At 43.5% G+C, this 22,227-nt stretch overlaps 1 long non-coding RNA gene across 2 annotated transcripts in view; it reads left to right on the top strand.

The window, feature by feature from the left end:
- The window catches only part of LOC139765649 (uncharacterized), a 112,446-nt gene that overhangs the window by 70,303 nt on the left and 19,916 nt on the right, over window positions 1–22,227 (top strand). Inside the window, exon 2 of one of the 2 annotated variants that reach the window (XR_011716712.1) lies at window positions 20,204–20,301. This is a non-coding gene — a long non-coding RNA (uncharacterized lncRNA). Of the gene's footprint in view, window positions 1–19,870; window positions 20,302–22,227 lie in introns of those variants that run through there. The other variant, XR_011716711.1, reaches the window with a different exon arrangement.

The following is a 22,227-nucleotide window of genomic DNA, read 5'->3' as shown; positions in this document are numbered from 1 at the left end:
GAACCACGAATGGTGAGCTTGTTCCCATGGAGATGGTACGAGTGTTGTATCGATTTTGCATAGGACTCTGGGACCGTGGTGGTTCCCTGGGATGGCAGTGGGGTGGGGTAGGGTATGGGTCCCTGGGATCGCGATAGTCCCAGTGTCGAAGGCATTAATCCTATGCCAGTGGGTATTACGGTCCCAAAGAGTAAGCCAATACCTTATGTGGGCTATATCCCTTTGAAGACTGCGGAGGGGATAAGATACGTGTGTGTGTGTATGTGTTTTGAACGTGCCTCGATTAACAAAAGACATTCAAATACCAGTGATATTCGTGTACCTAAAGGGGATCCAAGAGTCACCCTCGATCCCAGGGGATTGACTTGTGGTGGGAGGTGCATCCCATGCTCATCCCCGTGAGCGGTGGGGGCAAAAAAAAGGGATGACAGGAGGTCACGAAGGGTCATGGTTGAGAACATCGCTCCCGTCCGGGGGGGGCGAGGTGCGCGTCCATATCCAGCGTGGCCCACATAGAGTGGCTGAGGGTAGAGATGATGTGAGAAAAAAAAAAACATTTTTGTAGTTTTATGGAATAGAATAATCCAGATGCAAAACACATCATTGAAGGAAATGGAATGGAAAGAATAAGGGTAAAAAAAAAGAAGAAAGAAATGGTTACATTTACCCCATAGCACAATGTGGGAAAGGTGAAAGGATTGGGCAGACTTAGGAAAGGCCAGACTGTATCAATGGGAAGGCCAGGAGGGAAAATTAGAGGAAGATAAGGAATGTCTACAGTTATTACTGTATTATTACGCTAGGAATATAACGTATGGATACCTCGTATGTGCGTCGATGTGTTGCGTGGGCGCTAGTGTTGTCCTCCGGCAAGTGTTGCAGCCTGAGGAGGTTGTCCTCCAGCAAGTGTTGCAGCCTGAGGAGGTTGTCCTCCAGCAAGTGTTGCAGCCTGAGGAGGTTGTCCTCCAGCAAGTGTTGCAGCCTGAGGAGGTTGTCCTCCAGCAAGTGTTGCAGCCTGAGGAGGTTGTCCTCCAGCAAGTGTTGCAGCCTGAGGAGGTTGTCCTCCAGCAAGTGTTGCAGCCTGAGGAGGTTGTCCTCCAGCAAGTGTTGCAGCCTGAGGAGTGGTTTGTTTACCTTATCTAACCCAACAAGTGTTACCAGCTGTCAGGCGTCAAGTGACCTCACTGTCATCCTTGCTTTTTCCTTCCCTTCAGGTACCCTCAAAATTGGTATCAGTGTTATCGTTTTCTGTTTATTTACCGTCTTTTTTTTACCGTTTTCTTCGCCTTATTAAAATTGGTATCAATGTTATCGTTTACTGTTTATTTTACCGTTTTCTTCGCCTTATCAAAATCGGTATCAGTGTTATCGTTCACTGTTTACCTAGGCTGGTTTACCTATTCTGGCGTATGAAATATTGCATATACCCCGTTCATGAAGTATGATTAGCCCTATCATGTGCTCCCCAAAGGTCAAGGGATAATGACCGATGAGCCTTATAGTTCAGAATTTAAGATAAGACTCCCCAGAGATCGTTGTGTGTGTGTGTGTGTGTGTGTGTGGGTGTGTGTGTGTGTGGGTGTGTGTGTGTGTGTGTGTGTGTGTGTGTGTGTGTGTGTGTGTGTGTGTGTGTGTGTGTGTGTGTGTGTGGGTGTGTGTGTGTGTGTGGTGGGTGTGTGTGTGTGTGTGTGTGTGTGTGTGTGTGGGTCTCCCCCATCGGCAGTTTCTTCTGGCACGGACCAGCAGGAGACAAGGGATTATACACACGTTCATCCCTCAAGTGATGACGACCATTACGGATGAAGTGAATTAGATACGTATTTCGGGTGGCTCTCTCTCTCTCTCTCTCTCTCTCTCTCTCTCTCTCTCTCTCTCTCTCTCTCTCTCTCTCTCTCTCTCTCTCTTCGTTCTCCCACACTTCTTTTTTTTTTCCACGCCTCCTTCTGTTTCTCCTCTCACTCCCTTCGTATGTTCTCTCTCCGCGCGCCCGCCTCCTGCACCACCTCCCTCCCTCTGGCTAAGGTGGAGGAGGAGAGGGCGGCACGGCGACCAACCAGCGGCAGGTCTCACTCACACACGAGCCAAGAAGCGGGAGAGAATGGAGACTAATTGACAGGAAGTGTCCACTTTCTGAGTGGCTCAGTGTAGCGTGAGGACACTGCTGGACGTGAGGTAAAGGCAGAGAGTGTCCTCAGTGTAGCGTGAGGACACTGCTGGACGTGAGGTAAAGGCAGGAAGTGTCCTCAGTGTAGAGTGAGGACACTGCTGGACGTGAAGTAAGGCAGAGAGTGTCCTCAGTGTAGCGTGAGGACACTGCTGGACGTGAGGTAAGGCAGGGAGTGTCTTCAGTGTAGCGTGAGGACACTGCTTGTATGATTGGTCCTGGTTGATGGATTACCATTAATAATGATAGTAATTATGATAAGCGGTTTATTAAACTAGTTGCTATTAATAATAGTAAAATAATTATAAGCGGTTTATTAAACTAGTTGCATACGAAACATGAAAATGTACAGAACATATACAATACAACGGGAGGAGTTAAAGTGTTTACACAAATACAGAAATACAGTCTATCATTTACTGATGATATGATTGTTCACAACTGTAATCTGCTTCGGCGTTTGGACCCAACGGCAAGACATGAATCGGTTCCCTATTCACAACTGAACAGTCAGCTGTTGAGAATAATAATAATCGCAAACTTATATAAGTTTTGAGAATTAGTTGTTTTCACGGTCCGGCAGCGTCCATCCTTCCTGCGCTGCCAGACGTGTATGCCTCATACAACACCCGTGTGTCCAGACGTCTGTGATAATACAGAAGGAAAAATTGCATTACACAATTTCCATTATTTTTGAGTGAGTTGGACTTTAAGTTATTTGGCATTTTAGCCCTTACACTAACTTTGTTCCTCATGACCATGGGTTTGCTCCGTACCTGCTCTGAGGATCAGCGTTTCCTGACCTGATATGAATTTTCAGCATATGTTTTATTCAGATATTTATCCATAGATGTCGCTGGCAGCCTCCCACCACAGTGGGGGAGGATAATATCGTGCATTTGTCACCCACTTGTCGAGGTGTAAATGCCTCGTCATGCGGTCATGCCAGATGTACGCGCTTGCCATATTTTTCTCATAAGATAAACAATTTCTCCAGTGTTAGCGTTTATATCTTTTGATGAAAATAAGGTTATCATGACATTCAATCATGTCCCTAAAGTTCTCTCTGTGTCAGTGATACGCGGATACATAAATGATTCATATGTAGAAGATACGCGCGTACGGTAAAGTAAAATATATGCAAATGATATGTATGGAAACTTCCGCAGCTGGGGAAGAAAAGGTTTCTTTTTTCTTTCCCCCCCGACGCAAGACCTTGCTCTTGTTCCGCTAACCCACCAGGGAGCTTAGAGATAAGAAAGGCTTTTACCAAGTGCGTAACCTATAATGTACATGTTGGGGGGTAGATGTATCCTAGCTAAGACGATGGGAGGTTTGTACAGACACCGCGCTCTTTTGATCGGTTATATATACATATATGTATATATATTTTTTTCCATAGTAGTTCTTCTTTAGGGAATCTCTCTCTCTCTCTCTCTCTCTCTCTCTCTCTCTCTCTCTCTCTCTCTCTCTCTCTCTCTCTGCCTTAGTCTGTTCCTTTTGATCTGTGACGAGTAACACACTCACTTCGAGGTTGATCGACGAGGGAAACTCGACCTGTTGCTCTCTTGAATAGCCCGACTCTAACGTACACATTAGGTTTACTATTTTGCCGGATAATCATATACAAGATAACAAAAAAAATAACTAATATTTCGCTTGTTTTTATTGGATAATCATATACAAAATAGAAATTAAAGAGTAAACTAATATTTCGCTTTGTTTTTCTTCGGATAATCACATACAAGATAGACATTAAAGAGTAAACTAATATTTCGCTTGTTTTTTTGGGGATAATCACATACAAGATAGAAATTAAAGAGTAAACTAATATTTCGCTTTGTTTTTCTTCGGATAATCACATACAAGATAGAAATTAAAGAGTAAACTAATAATATTTCGCTTGTTTTTTTGTCTCCGTCATTTCGGGCTTCAATCCCTCCGCCATGTCGGGACCCCAGTCACCCGCCGCTGCAGTAGGGGAACATCGGGTGGGCAATAAACAACCCTCTTTGTTGACAGAAAACCTTGCCTTACTGACTTGGTTTTGTGACACGGGATCTGATTGCTTGCTCTGACTACCCTCCCGCATTACTGACTACCCTCAAAGAAAGAAAAGAATATCGATGGTCAAGCTGGAGTTGATGAGACGGTGAAGAGCGGCTGGCTTAATGTTGATATTTTGGTCCGAGTGAAAGATGCCGTACAAGTCAAAGGAAATGGTGCTTATACTTTAGAAATTTCAAAGTCGTGATGTTAACCTATGGTGATAGAATTTACAGAATACAAAAAAAAGTACAACATTGTAAAGGGTAGCGTAGTATTAAAGTTCAAAAAGATAGGGTTCCACGAATATATATCTTCCTTCCTCGTACAGTACGAACAAGTTATTACACACACACACACACCCAGCCTAGCCCCGGCAGGGCCATAATTCAAGAATAATTCCACAGTATCACCACAACAAAAGCTGATTATGGCCAACTTTTCCCCCGGTTTGGAGGTCAAGCGGAGAGATATTAAAAGTCCGATGATGTAGTGTGTCAGCCTGGTAGTGGGGGCGCTCGGCTGAGCTGAGGATGTAAGGTGGGTGTAGTGCGGTTGCACGGACGAGTGCAGTGGGTGTAGTGTAGTGCGTACGTGGGTGCATTAGGGTGTACAGGTGGCTGCAGTGGACTATATCGGTGGGTGTAGCGGAGTGTACAGAAATGTGCAGTGGCTTGTGTACGCGGGGTGCAGTGGCGTGTACAGGTTGCTGTGGGGTGCGTACGTGGGTGCAGCAAGTTGTACATATGGCTGTAGTGGGCTAAATATAAATAGGTTAGTGTAGCGGAGCGCACAGGTGGGTTTAGTGGTGTGTGTGTGTGTGTGTGTGCGGCTAGGCTTGCAATGGGAGTATTATATATATGTCAGCATGGTAGAGTGCACGGGTGGCTGTGTGGCTGGGTGAGGGGGAATATACCGGCTTGTGTGAGGGCGGTGAGCTGGACATGGTAGGATGTAGAAATGAAAATAAAGGGTCGTGCCAGTTAAACCTGCTTTGTTAGTAAAGCGGAGGCTTTGTTGGGTGTAGACATGACGCTATTCTGGGTGTAGACGTTAGTAAAGTATCTATGTAAGAGAGAGATGTGGTATAGGAGGTATGCGTGCTGGGGGAGTGTATAAAGGCGAACTAGGGGCTGTTAGATATAGGCAAGCTATGGTATAGAAGTGATGGGGTGGAAAGATGGATGTGGCGTGGTATAAATGAGTTCGTGATAGGCTACAGCGGTGGTTTGCAATGGAGGTGAGGCTAGTATAGTGTGAGGTTGGCGGTGTGGATGCGGAGCGAGGCATTCGTAGTGTGTGTGTGCTAGGCTTTCAACATCGCTTTCTCTCGCTACCAAAAAACAATTCGCCATGACTCTATTCCTCAGCGTCCCTCCATGTCACGAACCACCCTACTACATCTGCCACACTATTATCTAACACATTCACCAGTGCTTTTTAAACAGTCACTCCATCCTTTCTTTATTACCACTTCCCCTTCCCTAATGCCTCCATTACATTTCGTAAATGTAATGGAAATTTTATATTAGTGGATTATTTGCATGTGATCATCTACAATGTGGAGAACTTTAAGGGTAAGCTTGCTCGTATCAGTTTGCTTAGGATGTTTACGTACAAAAATTTTATAAATCAAGAACTTTTATGGTAAGGATTCATACACAACGGGAGTCCTGGGACTGTTTCTGTCGGATATAGATTCTGAGAACTTTATTTATGTCAAAGATAGATTCTGAGAACTTTTTTCATGTCAAAGATAGATTCTGAGAACTTTATTCATGTCAAAGATAGATTTTGAGAACTTTATTCATGTCAAAGATAGATTCTGAGAACTTCATTTGTCAAACATAGGTTCTGAGAACCTTATTTATGACATATCAAAGATAGATTCTAAGAACTTTATGACAATTCGTGTGATGTACGATAGCAACACCAAAGTCGACAAAGTCCCTGGACTTGTATATATCACTAACTGATCGAGAGGGAAGGGATGAGAAAATTATACACACTCGTTTGGTACCCAAGATCAATGTATGGGTCCATCAAGAAGACATTCAGGTGGAGGACTTAGGGATAAATGTTGCAGATATTAGCACCCTTATGAAGCACAGGTCAGGGCCTACCAGGGCAATTTCATTGACTTGGATGTACTCACGTTACAATGTACGTAGGGGAAGAGGGTTTTTACTATACGCTAATTCATCTCTCCTGACCAACCTCTTCTTTCACTTACTATCCACAACAGTGAATAAATGAATAGGCAAATAGATAAAAAAAAAAAGTCCTGCCAATGATATTTTACGGAAAACTAATAGACAGATATTTCAAGTCCATTTTGCTGGTGTATTAGATATTGGCCAAGATTAATTCTATTGGGGTTAGATGAGTATAAGGCTTCCATTTTTTGTGTGTGTGTGTGTGTGTGTGTGTGTGTGTGTGTGTCTGTGTTTCGTGTTTCACGAGGCTATTGCCTGTGTTGTGTTTTTTTTATTTTTTGTATGACCACCTCACCTGGACGACACTGAAGCACTGGGAAGTAAGGTACAGGAGGGCACTGGTTCATGTATATGTCTTATAACAGTTTCAAATCTTTATTTACAGCATCTGGAAAAATAGGAAAATAGAGTGAAAAAAAAAGAGGCTTTTGCTCCAATTTCTGATTAAGTCCCCTATTAATTATGGCTTACTAAGTACTGAGGAAATATCATTTATATCACATGAAAGTGATTTCTTCTCGGTGCGCATTTACTGTGATGAGACGTTACCATTTCGCTTACAAAACTGGCGCATGAATGTTGACATACCAGAAACATTGTATCGCCCGAACTTAAATAAAAAAAAAAAATAGGCAGTTTTGAGATCGTCTCTCACGGGGGTGGGATTCTAAGAAATCTTCAATAACACGTAAAGTATATAGACACTACTGGTAAAGTTGACTGGACCAGCGGTTCGCCTCCGATGGTATGATATAGGCTTTAGAATCACATGTCCTCGCTTGTTGCACAACGCCAGTCATATATATGATGATGAGGCTTCAGGGATGAAACAGACAGACAGACACACACACACACACCAGCGTCCTCTTGCACCCCACAAATAAAACGTTAGAGGGATAGGGAATTTGACCCACCTTCACTCTGCCTCTATGACCACCTTCCTATTTACTATCTAACCCCTTTCCCAAACCCCACGCTGGAATAAATGGAAAGTTGTATCATTAGGATTCTAATGTGAGCGAAAACGCAAACATTCTACGTGTATTCCGCCACAGAGCAGACTAGGCTTGGGTCCGCCACATTAATTCCTCAGGGTCATGTTGGACTCAGAGGCTTCATTTCCCCGTGTTTTCATGCTTCATGAGCTTGTGTCAGGTTTAGGGCTATTTTGTGCCGAGCCATCTCTTGGAATTCCAACTCTAAACATACCCGGACCTGGGACCAGGAATATTGAGTGAAAGCCCAAACAAACCCAACGATATATATATATATATATATATATATATATATATATATATATATATATATATATATATATATTTTTTTTCATACTATTCGCCATTTCCCGCGATAGCGAGGTAGCGTTAAGAACAGAGGACTGGGCCTTTGAGGGAATACCCTCACCTGGCCCCCTTGTCTGTTCCTTCTTTTGGAAAATATATATATCTATATATCTATATATATATATATATATATATATATATATATATATATATATATATATATATATATATAATTTTCTAGGCAATATATGGTAATTTATGCATCTCGTTACCATATTTTTTTTACCACGGTTTACGATATATCTTTTTCAACGTTTATCTAAATGTATTTTATGTTTGCTGACAAGCGTCAGCTGTGTGTCCGTAATGTTACGTATGACAAGAGGCAAGCCTCACCACGACCTTGCCAACCTCAGACATATAGAAGCGTTCATCACATTCCATATTGATCATTCAATCATAAGCGTCCCCTCAACCATGAATGGAGAGGATAGGAGAGGAGGATCTCCATCTACCTATTCCGGTATGAAGGTCTACGAGCAGCCACGGTCCTCCCCTGATGATGAGAAGGGGAGAGAATACGATGGTGTGAGCAACGCGTTGCTAATGACTGACTGGGTGGGAGAAACATTTCCCAAACTTTTTTTTAGCGAAATGCGCTAAAACTCTCGAGAATTATCACACCACAACACTTTCAGAGCCCGACGTCAGCCCACAGACTGGTGAGTTTGAATTGGTATAGATGTGGAGGGCAATTTTTTTTTTCTTCTACTACATGCAGTTTTGCTTTTGCCTACGTTTGTGTTCATGATGTAATCTAAGTTGTCCTTCTTTTTTTTTATTATTTCTTACAGAAACGCTTTTTTTTTTTTTTTTTTTTTTTTTTAGAAAAGCAATTGGAACCATTGCGAAGGTTGCTGGAAGGGTTCCATGTGGTAAATAACGGAGTATAATTATTTTAAATTTTTTTTGTAAGCAGCCGTTTTAAATCTTGAAGGGTTTTATTTATAAGCCAAATTGCGGTACAATAATTGCACATCTTGGGGGCTCATCCTCCACCTCTGTACTAACTAGAGTGGAATCAGAAAGTCACATTAATATTCCTGGTATCACCTCTCTTCAACACTCTCCTTCCGTACGCTGCGATATTGCTGGTCTCTCTCTCTCTCTCTCTCTCTCTCTCTCTCTCTCTCTCTCTCTCTCTCTCTCTCTCTCTCTCTCTCTCTCCACATATATTCTATAGGTGTTATTCTGGCCTCTTCTCGTATCCCCATCCCCAAGGTTTATGACCTTGTGGCACGCGTTTGGCTGCTGCTTCCCACAGTTTTTTGTGTGGAGACCGACCACTCGAGGATTGGCCGTTATGACAACTTTCCTCGAACAGCTAAGCTGTGTAATTCTTCTCCTCCTTCCTCTGGTTTTTCCCTCTTCATATGATTCTTTTTTCTTCCGATTAAGAATCAAGTCCACAAACACTTGTAGAGTCCTGATTATCTTCCAGTTTCTTTACGTCCAACATTTTTCTTTCACTCGAGTTGGCCTTGACTGGGTCGGGCGTATTTGTCCACGCCAAGTCGGTCGCTATAAAAAAGAAGATAAAAAGATGAAGAGGTTAACTATGGAGTAATAATTGTTTCCCTTCCATGTAAAGATAATCATGTGCATTTCTCTGGACAACACAGTTTCTACAGATAATATCATTTGATATCTTGAGTTTAAGATGTGTTTTTTTTTTTCTTTTCTATCCACGAGAAGCAATCCCTCTATAATGGAGCAACGGCGTGGTCGTTTTTTTCGATCCATCCCTCTACCTGCCTATCTGTCTGCGTGAAAGATTTTAATTCCGAAACAACATTGTGGGTTAGGGGGGTCGGTCTTGAGAGGTGGGAAGGGGGGAAGGAGAAAGCCATTTCGATTTGAAGGTCTTAGGATGGGAAGTGCCGTGCAGAGGATGGGGTCGTGGGATGGGAAGTGCCTTGCAGAGGATGGGGTCGTGGGATGGGAAGTGCCGTGAAGAGGATGGGGTCGTGGGATGGGAAGTACCGTACAGAGGATGGGGTCGTGGGATGGGAAGTGCCGTACAGAGGATGGGGTCGTGGGATGGGAAGTGCTATACAGAGGATGGGGTCGTGGGATGGGAAGTGCTATACAGAGGATGGGGTCGTGGGATGGGAAGTGGCGTGCAGGGGATGGGGTCGTGGGATGGGAAGTGCCGTGAAGAGGATGGGGTCGTGGGATGAGGCCTCAGGAGGGGAGGGTCGGACCTTCCTACCCTTGAACCGTTTCGAGATGACTCAGTTTCTGCACTTAGCATGTCCTGATGGACGGTACGGCTCATTAGCTTAATGACCTGTAACTATTGATTCCCGGTGAATCCAACAGCATGCGAACACACATCTTGAAAATATAATAAGTGTTTTTAGGACACCTAGCAATATTCTCTCTCTCTCTCTCTCTCTCTCTCTCTCTCTCTCTCTCTCTCTCTCTATCTCTCTCTCTATCTATCTATCTATAGATTGATAGCCCAGCCTAGCTACTGACAAAGGCAGATAGAAAGGTGAGCGGTACCCACGCCAAGCCTAGCAGAAAGGTGAGCGGTACCTACAACAAGCCTAGCGGAAAATGAGCGGTACCCACGCCAAACCTAGCGGAAAATGAGCGGTACCCACGCCAAACCTAGCGGAAAGATGAGCGGTACCCCGCGCTCAGTCTAGCACTTCCCCTGACGTAGGTTACATGTAGCCAGAGGGAAAACCTTCAGTAGTAAGGTTTCAGTCCATTGGTTACTCTCAGGCAAGTGTGTGAGAACACTACACACGGCAGCTCATCTCGGCTGTGTGTGTGTGTGTTTGGAAAGTTACTCATATACAAATACAAACAACATCTCGAGCAGTAGATTGTGTAGGTCGAGAGGCCGCTCCAGGCAGTAAACACGTAAATGTAATTATCTGATTGCACGGGTAGGGATTACTTCTACACTAGTGGAGGAGACCCGTATCTCGAACGTTTATATGATATTGCATTTATCTTTAAGGCTTTTGTGTGCTGCCAGCATTTTCTTTTCCCTTCTTAGCTCAATCCAATCATCCAATACACTCTTATCGTTTCTAACAAGTATCATGTTTGGTTTGTGTTAATGGCTTTTGGTCGCCGTGTCTCAAAGTCTTACGCAAAAGCTCTTAACTATTGACGTCATCCAACTGGAATTCAAAAGTTTGGGCTGTGATTTCAAATCTCGTCTTTATATACGTATCATTCGCATGGTAATATTATTTAACAGCTAACATATCCTTTACCCACCATCCGATTCACCGTGAGTTTTAGGAGCACCGTTGGTGTAAATACAGTATAGCGTAACTGGTACAGCTCTCTATTACGCACTGCTAACTCGGGTTTAGCTGTGCGTATAGCTGAGGTGCCGCTCTTTAGCTAGTCGCTATTAGCAGTGTAAACAAAAGCTATTTGGCGCGTGTGTGTGTCTGTGTGTGTGTGTGTGTGTGTGTGTGTGTGTGTATACAACGGGGGAATATCATGCTATGGTTGGTGGTTATATACTCGGATCAACTGATGCATTTGTGTGTAAGTGTTGTGAAGAACCTTTATACAGGTGATTCAAACATATTCCAAGGGGTTCGAGTTGCCATGATGGTATAGAGGTACAGAAGTTACTACTGGTAAGGCAAGGCTGTGTGGCAATGGCCTTCACGAATATGGAAGAAAAACAAATGGTTTTACGTATTTGTGGGTTGACTTTTATATTTTTCTTTTTTTCAAGGAACTGTAGAAATATTGTATTTTCTGAGTAATGATTATAATACAACTACATCGACGATTTTTTTCGAATTCCTGTGTCCTACCTGGTCGAGTGTTGTCTTGTGACACAGACGTAACTGGTCGAGTGTTGTCCTGTGACACAGACGTAACTGGTCGAGTGTTGTCCCGTGACACAAGCGTGACAGGACGAGTGATGTCACGTCGACACGACACATTTCAGACGTTAGACTTCAGTCAGCCTTCAGAGGCTTCTGAATCCTGAGTAACAAACAAACAAACAAACAAAAAAGTCTGCTAGACGTAGCAATCAATAGTCCACACCCACCTCTCTCTCTCTCTCTCTCTCTCTCTCTCTCTCTCTCTCTCTCTCTCTCTCTCTCTCTCTCTCCACCCACCTCCTCTCTACACCCATTTCCCCTCCATCACTATCAACCCCTTCCTCTCGACACCCAAAAACCCCCCCTCTCTCTACACCTGCCTTCCCCTCTCTCCACACCCACCCCTTCTATACACCCTCCTCCCTCCCTCGACACCAGTCCACCTTCCCTCTCTCTACACTCGTCTTTCCCTCTCTACACCCATCTCTCCTACCTTTACCCCTCTACACCCATCTCCCCTACCTTTACACACCATCACTCATCCATCTCTCATCTCACATCCCCTTTATCCTCAGCCGCTTTATCTCCTTATTCATCCCCTTCCTCTTCATGTGCACTACATTATGTCAACAAAGCAGGGCACTAAGGACACCAGTACTGTAAGGTGTTGGAGACATCCGGACATAGAGGGAAGTAGGAGGCACCACGTCTGTCACAGGAGGACGTTAAAGACGCCAGGATCTTCAGTGAAGGACGCTGAAGATGGCAGGATCGACGAACAAAAAAAGAGTAAAAAAAAAAATAGCTGAGTCGTCAGCATCGAAGATCAGGCACGACACAGAAGGACACTGAAGACACCAGGACTTGACGCCCAGGGAGGGTGGATGCCACATTCTGACACCACAGGACGCTGAGACGTTTAGGCTCAACGCGGCTGAATGCTGGCATCACCAAGATCAAAACTATGAGAAGCTGAGGTCCTCAAGGTGAGCACTGTACGATGGTGGAGGGGTAATGAAGCCAACTGACAAGTTTGTCAGCGAACTCTACTCTCAGCGCTTCGGAACTCTACACCCGTGAGATCGACCCCGAGTTGTGGGATCGGGGATGAACGCTTAAAGGATTCTTCTACAACGTATCACTAACACCACGAGGATATTCGAGACTCTTTGAGATATTCCGCAAACGATATTGCGTCCTTAGGGACGCTCAGAGAAGGAAGAATCTCTGGGAGACCCAGGAATCTCTGTTGTGTGGGGTTGGTAGTGAAAAACAAACTACGCAAACCCTTTTTGGAATAAATTGAAGTCCATTGGTGTGCTGGATACGCTGTGGCTGAGTTCTATATGAGGCCTGAAACCACTGAGGCAAGCCTGCTGGAGCGCTACGGGTGATGAATAGTATAGGAGAATAGGAGGAGGAGGAGGAGGAGGAGGAGAGAGTGTTCATTACTGTGGGGGATGAAGTCTAAACATCGTAGCACCCTTGGTGAACCCCGAGGTCAACGCTGAGAGGTTCCGTAGACGCTGTGGTAAACAAGCGTGGGATGCTGTAGACGCTGGGGCTAAACAGTGATGGCTAATGGGAGAGGAAAGCGGGGGGGACGCTTGAGTAAGCGTGCCCAGGAAGCTTCAAGCCGAGGAAGGGCAGCACCAGCACGGAGAACCAACTGTTGAATGTGGCAGGTCCGGGAGGCTCCAGGGTAAACAATTGCCGGAGTGGTGGATGCCTGCGTGGGAGAGGAGGCGGAGGGGAAGAGGGATGGGAGAGGTGAAGGGAGGGGGGTGTAAAGTGGGTCAGAGAGAGGGGAAGTAGTGCTACGAACGGGACGGGGAATGACGGAAGGGAAAATGATAAAAGGAAGGAGATGATAGAGGATGGAAGATTAAAAAGGGTGTAGAAAAAAACAAAGATATGACGTAATTGAAGCGTGGTAATTATGGTGTAATGTAAACAAACAATGAGAGATGGGATATGATTACCACGAGGGAATGGAGGTATGGGGCATGAAGGGGGGGTGAAGAGAAGGCTGTGGCAGGGGGGAAATAGAAATACGTAAGCTATGGAAGAAGGAGAGAGAGAGAGAGAGAGAGAGAGAGAGAGAGAGAGAGAGAGAGAGTAGAGTAGAGAAAAAACTGGAGATCATATAGACCCAAAATAAGATTGTATGTACGCTAAAGGACAGTGGTGAGGATGATGTAAAGAAAGACGACGAAGAGCCAGACAAGAGTGAGTGGAGGAGAGCGAGTGTAAGAAGCAGAAGAGGAAGGGTTAAGCGTCACTGAGTTAGGACGAAGTGCATACGAGGCGGAAGGTAAGGGCCGGTGTGAGGGACGCTCTGGTGAAGTGTGGTAATGATGAATGAATGAGACGAGAGAATTGAATTGGATGTGGACACACGCAGGATATGAGAATGAACCCGAAATAGAGGGAGCGAATGTGTGGGTAGTGACAGTTGCGTGGGAGATTTTGAGGGAGGGAAAGAGCGTGAGTGATAGAGGGGTTTACGAGAGAGGTTGTGAGTGAGTGTGTGAGAACGAGACGCTGTGAAGTAGTGGTGATTTTGTGAGTGAGAAAGGCACAAGTGTGAGTGAGTGAGTGAGTAAGTGAGAAAATGTAAGAATATTGGTGAGAGTATGAGTGAGATAGCGTGAGACTGTATCAGACAATGTGTGTGTGTGTGAGTGTGTGTGTGTGTGTGTGTGTGTGTGAGAGAGAGAGAGAGAGAGAGAGAGAGAGAGAGAGAGAGAGCAAACGCATGCACAGTGTAGGGAGAACGTCATTGCCTTTGTTTTGCAATTCTAGTACATTGTATTCAAAGGAAATTAAACCCTGGCAGTGGGATTTCGAAAGTTTACTCTTAATCCACGAAGATAAATCAGGCAATAACAGTGGCTACCATGAATGTTAAGAGATAATATGGAGTTTACTAATGTAGAAATGGGCGAAATACTTGTAGAAATCAACGAGGCTTATGAAAACATTAACTAATTCATCCCGACACCAGGAATATCCGTTTCTCTTCCCCGATGTTATTTGGAAAAAAGAATTTATTGTTATGGTTGCTGTTTACAGTCGACGCACAAAACAGCCAGCGACCACATGTGAAAACACGATTTTCGGACTCGCATGATGCTAATGTCCTCTGTATATTTCGACCATAACATTGGATGTTAAGGTAAATATGGAGTGATGGGAAAAAAAAGCGTGTGTGGTTTTCATAGATTCTGTTCGTTATTAGACATTCTAAACCCGTTTATATAATGCATAGTCCCTTGATCTACATAGCCCTCACCACTACCCACCTACGTGTCATTGTAAATAAAGGAAAAAGCGCTTCTTAATCATGTTCTCTCTGTCTTAACTTACCCAAGTATAGACCACTGTCGTTGCAAAACAAAACCAATGTGATTCCACAGTGAGCTATGTGGTGCCTCTAAACTGTATCTTTATCCGAGAAACTTGCCTAGCAACGTCGTCAACTGTTAATGTAGGATACAATATTCTCTTTATGGTCACCTAGTTTCATTTGGAATACGCTGTTCATTGCTGGTCACTAAGCTAGATCAAAGATGAGGAAAACCAAAAAGAAATAAAAAAAAAGGACAGAAGTAATTTATTACCAAGAAATAAGTCTTATGTATAAATACTAGGAAGCAAGAGTAGACTTACCAAAATGATATTGGATCTTAACAACATAACCGAAAAATTTTACCATACGAGAGTTTATTCATATCATAAACAGGCAATGACGAAAAATAGGGTTATAAAAGGAGGTGCGATAGCGACATAGATTATCGTTATGAATTATAACCAAGTGTAATAAATGCGACGATTATCAGTAACATCAAATTAAGGTTAGACAGATACACCTTTGATACGTATTGTCAATAAATGTTTCAAGCAGGAAACATTTCAAATGTTACTCCACAAACACAAAAAAAAAAATCATTATTTGTCTGTTTCAGAGCTCAGCTCTGGACGACCTTGTTTCATCTAGCAAAGACAACTTCTCCCATTCGCACTTTCCTATGAAATTTCTATAGCAGTATATTTTTTTTTTCTGTACTTTATGGTATTCATTTTATTTTATCGCCACTCAACTGCTTGAGTCACAGAGGTTGGTGGATGGGTAAGGTGCCTTCTACTATACTATCCTATCTCTCGTGCAAGTAATAACTACAGATAACTTCGTCATGCACCTGTTATCTGTCCTTCCCATGTTCACTCTCTCCCTAGGGTCATTTCTCTTCTCCCCCCCAACCGCCACCCCTCTGCTTCCCCCTGGAGTTAATTCCCCTCTTTCCTCCCCTACCATAAAACCAATCCTCCCCTACCCTCTCTACCCTACCACCTCTCCCCTACCATCTCTCGCTCTCTCCCCTCCCCCTGTAATCACATTCGCTCCCCCTCCACCAACCACTTCCTCCTCCCTAAGGTTACTTTCCCCCTTACCCCTACCTAACGTTACCTTGCATTAAAGAAAATAAATAGGTAAAGAAGAATGCACATCTGCACCTCCCTAAACTGGTCCTCCTCCACTGTCCTGTCCTGTCTAATCCACACCAAGGCTATTCAGTACACGCTAAGTTGAGGCACCCTGGCTCATTTTTCCTGAAACCAAATTTCACTTCCACAAAACTGACTCTTCTACTTTTTCCTCTTCCCTCTTCAGTCCCACTTCCCTGAAGGTTCTCTTTTTCGTACCACTTTTCAGTCCCACCTCCCTGAAGGGTCTTTTTTTCTTACCACTTTTCAGTCCCACTTCCCTGAAGGGTCTTTTTTTCATACCACTTTTCAGTCCCACTTCCCTGAAGGTTCTCTTTTTCGTACCACTCTTCCATCCCACTTCCCTGAAGGGTCTTTCTTTTTTTTTCCGACCATCATCCGTAACCGGCAGACGTCGCGCCATAGTAGGGTCTGAGCTGCTGAATAATTTGGTTTCCAGGTAAAGCCATTCGAAGTTACATTAATTACATTATAAAGTTCGCGGTCGACTTCAGGTCACATTTCCCGCCCGCGCCTTTTCCTCTGGAGTCTTCTTGCTAGCTCCAGTTCCCAGCTGGTAATCATATGTGGTGATGAAGGTGCTACTTATTGTATATCCTTCCCCTGACAGCTGCTCTATCTTAGTTACATTCTGTCTAGGATAGCATTATCAACCTTCGTCTTGGTTTTGAAAGTCATATCGTCTTTAATCCTGTATGACAGAGGTTTACTTTGACGTATATGATTCTCATTTATTCTGTATACAGGTTTGGATAACTTTTAACACGTTGGCTATTGTTATTTTTGTGTTTCTTATGCGCTGCGTTCTTGGGCGGAGGTCAGAACTGAGTTTCCTTAGTTCCGTTGGTCCTAGTTGGGTTTAGGGGGACTGACCCTCCTCTGTCATGCATAACTGCATGATTGCTTCAACACCCACAGTCGTACTCCATGACATAGGCGACTCCAATCCTAACACACACCTAGCAAACGAGTCCAGTGAACTCCTGAAGTACATCTAGTTGGTGAGGTCTACAGCATTTGCTCTATCACCAGCTGTAGTTAGACCTCTCTTCTTGGATCTCTCTGTTTTGTAGCCACCTGTGAATTAGAGGCCTTGTAAGACTCTTGAAAGACTAGGAGCCATTCTTTCCCCGTTACACACACACAGAACGTTAGGGTCCTGCCGGTACGATGGAATGATCAATGAAACTCCGTATTGTAGAAGTAAGACTCGGTGTACGATCTGAGCCACAGAGTTTCGGACTCTCAAAACAAACGAACCACCGATCAGCCTCCCTCGCGGTTCACAGAGGTGCTCATACCGCGTTTCCTAAAGGCGCTGACAGCGTTCCCTCACATCAAATGACACGAAAGAGTATTATCCTCACATCAAGTGGCACGACAAAGTATTATCATTATCTTTTAATGTATCATTTCACAGCACTTCTCAGCACTGCAGCATGAAACGTAAAACTTAAAAAAACATTTTGGATAAATCAAAAACGCTGTGCAGGAAGGGATTTAGGGAGAGGACGTTGTGAAAACACAAGAAAAAAAGCGTACCAAGTCTGAACTTTAGATTGTCGAAGCTCAGCGGCCCACAGTAAACACGTCTGTCCTCTTGGATGATTGGCGCTGGCATCCCTGGTGCAAATACGCTCATGATAAGGTAAACATCATCCCAAGATAACACAAGAGATTAGCCGATCCTAACTTTCCCTGAAGATGTGCATTATGCGTATATTTGTGCACTCATGATCAATCATATTACGCAGGAGTATATGAATTATTCTTCCAGTCTTGCACTCAAGTTTCAATCCTATGATTAATCTCCAGCACTGACATCCATGCTTGTAATCATCCTCATTTTCTTCTAAGTTTCTTGGCCTTTCTTGGTCCCTATAAATACACACGCACACACACACACACGAAACCACTTCATCACTTTCTCCCCAGCCACCTGGATCTGAGGGTACAGACAGGACCCCATAGGTAGTAGCAGAGTTGAGTTGCGTCATGGTGAAAAGATTCAAGATCGTATAAAGATCAGTTCGTCTTTTGTTACCATCGTGTTACATATAGACAGAAGAAGCGGGAAAGTAGAGTATAAGCAAGAGTGTCATTACCTAGTCTTGTGGGCCGGTAATTAAGGGAAGGGTGATTAGGTTCTGGATAATAAGGCCATGAAAAAGGTCCGAATTGATTTTACTTTCTTCATCTGTATTTACCACTGAAGACTCGCTCATGTTGCAGATCAACTCCCATTGCTTGAAGAGGAGAGGAATTTGCAGAACACTGACTCATCCGTTCAAGATATACTATCAATGTAGAACAACAATGAAAGTAAGTAAGACCCTGATAACGCTTATCAGAGAACAGACCAAGAATCTAAGATTTTGTGAGACAGTCAAGCCGATGACTGTCCCCTCTGACTTGCCTCAGGCAATGGTTTAGAGGGTGGAAAGGTGTGCCAGTGAGATACCCAGATGGAAGGCGAGGTAATATGTCCACGTACGGTAACTGTCGCCCAGTGAGCTGGACGCCCGTCCTTGTCTGCTGGTGTTTGTGGTCCTTACATATGTGCCATTTTGAATTCCTCTTACGTCTCAGATTTAACCCGTGTCCCGTCCGTGTATAGAACTATCTGTTTTGCTTATCGTAGGCACCGAGTTGCGGGGAGATTAAGCATGGTTGAATATTAGCAGTGACTCCTAAAGAAGCTCCATGTCATCCAGATACTCTCTGTGCAACAAGAGACTCGAAGACCATTATAAATGGGAGACGTACCACATACATCCTTAATGGTATATCCAGAAAGGGGATGAAGAAAAGGGACTTTCCTCCGCATATAGAGACGTCACCCCCAACACTAATGGATAGTGAGATCGGACCTAATCTACCAGAGTCATGTCTCTCTTATAGAGAGGGGAGGAAAAAAAATGTTGTGGCTCAGCTAGAGAGATTGGCGTCCCGGACTACGCCATCAATTTGCCTAAGCGACGATCCGGTCCGCTGTGAGACTCCATGTACAACGGTCTACGTATGTGATGCTTCTGCCTTTATACGATCCTGTGGCTCGCTGTTCTCTGATTCCTGGTAACTGAACGAAAATTGAAAGAAGTTTACTCTTCTCTTCTTTGAGAACCCCCTTATCTACATTATCATGATCCCCCCCTTATCCCCGATCTACTTTATTTTTTCTATACGTGCCTTCAGGTTAAATTTCTCTTTCATGATTGTGTGTGTGTGTGATGGTTATATATATATATATATATATATATATATATATATATATATATATATATATAGACTTCCTGTCATTTGGCAGTACTTAGTGAGATTGATAGGTTAAAACATTATGGATATCATGATGATGAAACTTTTTTTTACATCGTAGCACACACACACACACACACACACACACACACACACACACACACACACTGTGTGAGGAATGATTAAAGGCCGCGTCACACAAGCATTTTTTTTGTTGTAGTTTCCACACTTTCGCCGTTTTTCATAAATTCGCGCCAATTTCACGGCCCGTCGAGCAACACGAAATGGTTCGTGCTGATCCCGAGAGTCTTCGTCAATTTTTCGTAGTCAAGTTAAGATTTATACTCGTAAGCGCAAATTTTACTTTATATAAAATACAACGTAGCTTAAAATCAATTATTGGAATATTCACAATGTAATTCTTTTACATAATATCTAGAATACTGAAGTTCACATTTAATATACTTGATTTGATAATCAGAAAGACTTCTCATTTGATTTGTTTACACACGTCACGTGTGTTCACCCGCACGGCAGACATGCTTTGGCCGTGGCTCTCGTACCATTCATTTCTGTGTGGACACGGCTGTCCGAGGACTGCCTCATTGAATATATATAGTCTTGCTTGTTTGTCTAGGCTGGCGAAAACGAAGTGACGTTGGTTCGACTCGCGCGTGTGTTGACAGACCACTCGGAAGAAAAAAAGAATGTCAGAGTGTGGAAATCGACGCGAGAAATGCTAGTGTGACGCCACCTTAAGAAAACGTAATAATCTACATACATCAGAAGCTGCGTAGGGTCCAGTGGGGAGACCTAAGTGACGCCGGGAGAGTAACTATGTAATTACGTCTCCTTCAGGTCGTCTGATTGTAGAGGAACATGGTGTGAAGACGTTGGACCTTCTCCGTTCGCAACGCACCGTCGCCCAAGGACATGGTCTAACGTTGCTGGAAAAGGTTAGTACAAGGGAACTGTGTGTGTGTGTGTGTGTGTGTGTGTGGAATGACAAAAGCAACACTGTCCGACCTCATTTAGTGCCGTGGTAATGCTGTACCTCACCGAGATTAGTTTTGTAGTTTAGATTCTTTAGAAATTACAGCAAAGTTATTATGGATCAGAGATTCTGTGTAAAGCTTTTAGAAATAATAGGACTGAATATGACAAAGTTGTGACCAGTCACACAGTTTAAGAAAGTCTTCATTGGATCACCATTATGACTGAGGGTTAGACATTTCTTCATTTTTGTACGTGATGGAGAGTGTGCTATGATGCTAATAAGTATATATATATACACTCGTCCACAAGAGTTTGCAAGCGCCTACCTAGTGTGAGTTATATCGACTGAGCTGGTAACACTGTAATGGAGGGGGGGGGGATTAAAGGCACGTGGTACAGTGACGTGTACTGTTAAATTATCAGGTGCAAATGGTGGTTAGCACAGAAATTATTAGGGTAAGTAATAATGACTTTTGTTATCCGATCAGAGGCAGTTACAGACTTGTGAGAATAGCGATATGGCTGGCCAGTGAAGGGTGTGTGAAGACAGGTAGGGGGATGTGTCAGGGAAAGTGAGCGAGGTAGCAGAGGGAGAATGTGAGTGTCCGGAGGTCACAAGACACGACTGTCTGCCCATGAATGTTGCATGTTCCTGTTTGACACAGCTCCTGTGTTTGTATGTAATTGTATGGTATACAGAATCCCGCACACGGACTCTTCACAGCAGACACTTGCTAATAATAGTGTCATCTAACGTAATTATTACGTTGTGATTGACAGCTGCTGTACGACAACAGCAGACCTTGGCAACACCACGAAATGTTACGTGCATTTAACATTAACATTCATGGGCGATTTTGTATTTGTACATGCCTGATCGTTATCAGTTATACAAAGCATACTACCACCATACCCAGTCTGCAGGAATGATTTAACTGTTTTATTAGTGGTTATCTATTTAACGGTTCACGTCACTCCGTCCCACGTACCCTTCCTCCTCCCTCCATACAGTGTTACCAGCCCAGTTCACATACCAGGCACGGGCTCGCGAATTCCTGTTGCTGGATGTGCATTCGGTAGTGAATCAGGCAGTGAGGGAGGAGGGGAAGTGTGTAGGGAAGATAGAGGAGGAAGGTGTAAAGGTCAGGAAGGAAAAGGTTGTTAGAGCAAGGTTGTTATAGAGCGGATTGGTCGACCTGTAATAAATGATAGTAGAGAAAATTTGATGTTAAATGAGAGAATAGCAGCTACGGGAAGGGTTCGAAAATGACTAAGAAAGTATGATGTTTTCAAAGAAGTTAGGATTTTAGCTACTGTTTTGCTGCTGCCAACTCCTTCAGTAGATATAAGGAGAGGGGATACAGGATATACCCTGGCCCATGTGATTAGTAAGTCTTAATTGTCTGCCCAGTATGAACCCTAAAAACAATCAGAATCTTTGTATGATTTTAGTCTTTTAGATGTGTTTTGTGCAAATATTTTCCTGTGATAGTTTGTGTAAATGAATCATATATTTAGTTATGTTTTTGCAAATGTTTTCCAGTGATGTTTTTGCAAATGTTTTCCAGTGATGTTTTGTGTAAATAAGTCATATAATATTTAGTTATGTTTTGTGCATATGTTTTCCAGTCATGTTTTGTGTAAATAAGTCGTATGATATTTAGTTATGTTTTTGCAAATGTTTTCCAGTGATGTTTTGTGTATGTCATATAATGTTGTGTTTTGTGCCATTGTGGTTTTCAAGTCCGCTCTGTGCAGTAAAGCCATTATGTTTAGTTATTTGCTCCAGTAATTCATTATTTTTAGTTATTCTTATGCTGTTACTTAATTAGGTTATCTTATTTGGTTACTTTTAGTTATTTTCAACTGAGCCAGTTCGTTAAATC

Source organism: Panulirus ornatus, chromosome 4 (genome assembly GCF_036320965.1).
Source record: "Panulirus ornatus isolate Po-2019 chromosome 4, ASM3632096v1, whole genome shotgun sequence".
Lineage (NCBI taxonomy): Eukaryota > Metazoa > Arthropoda > Malacostraca > Decapoda > Palinuridae > Panulirus > Panulirus ornatus.
This window is presented reverse-complemented; position numbering and strand designations above follow the sequence as displayed.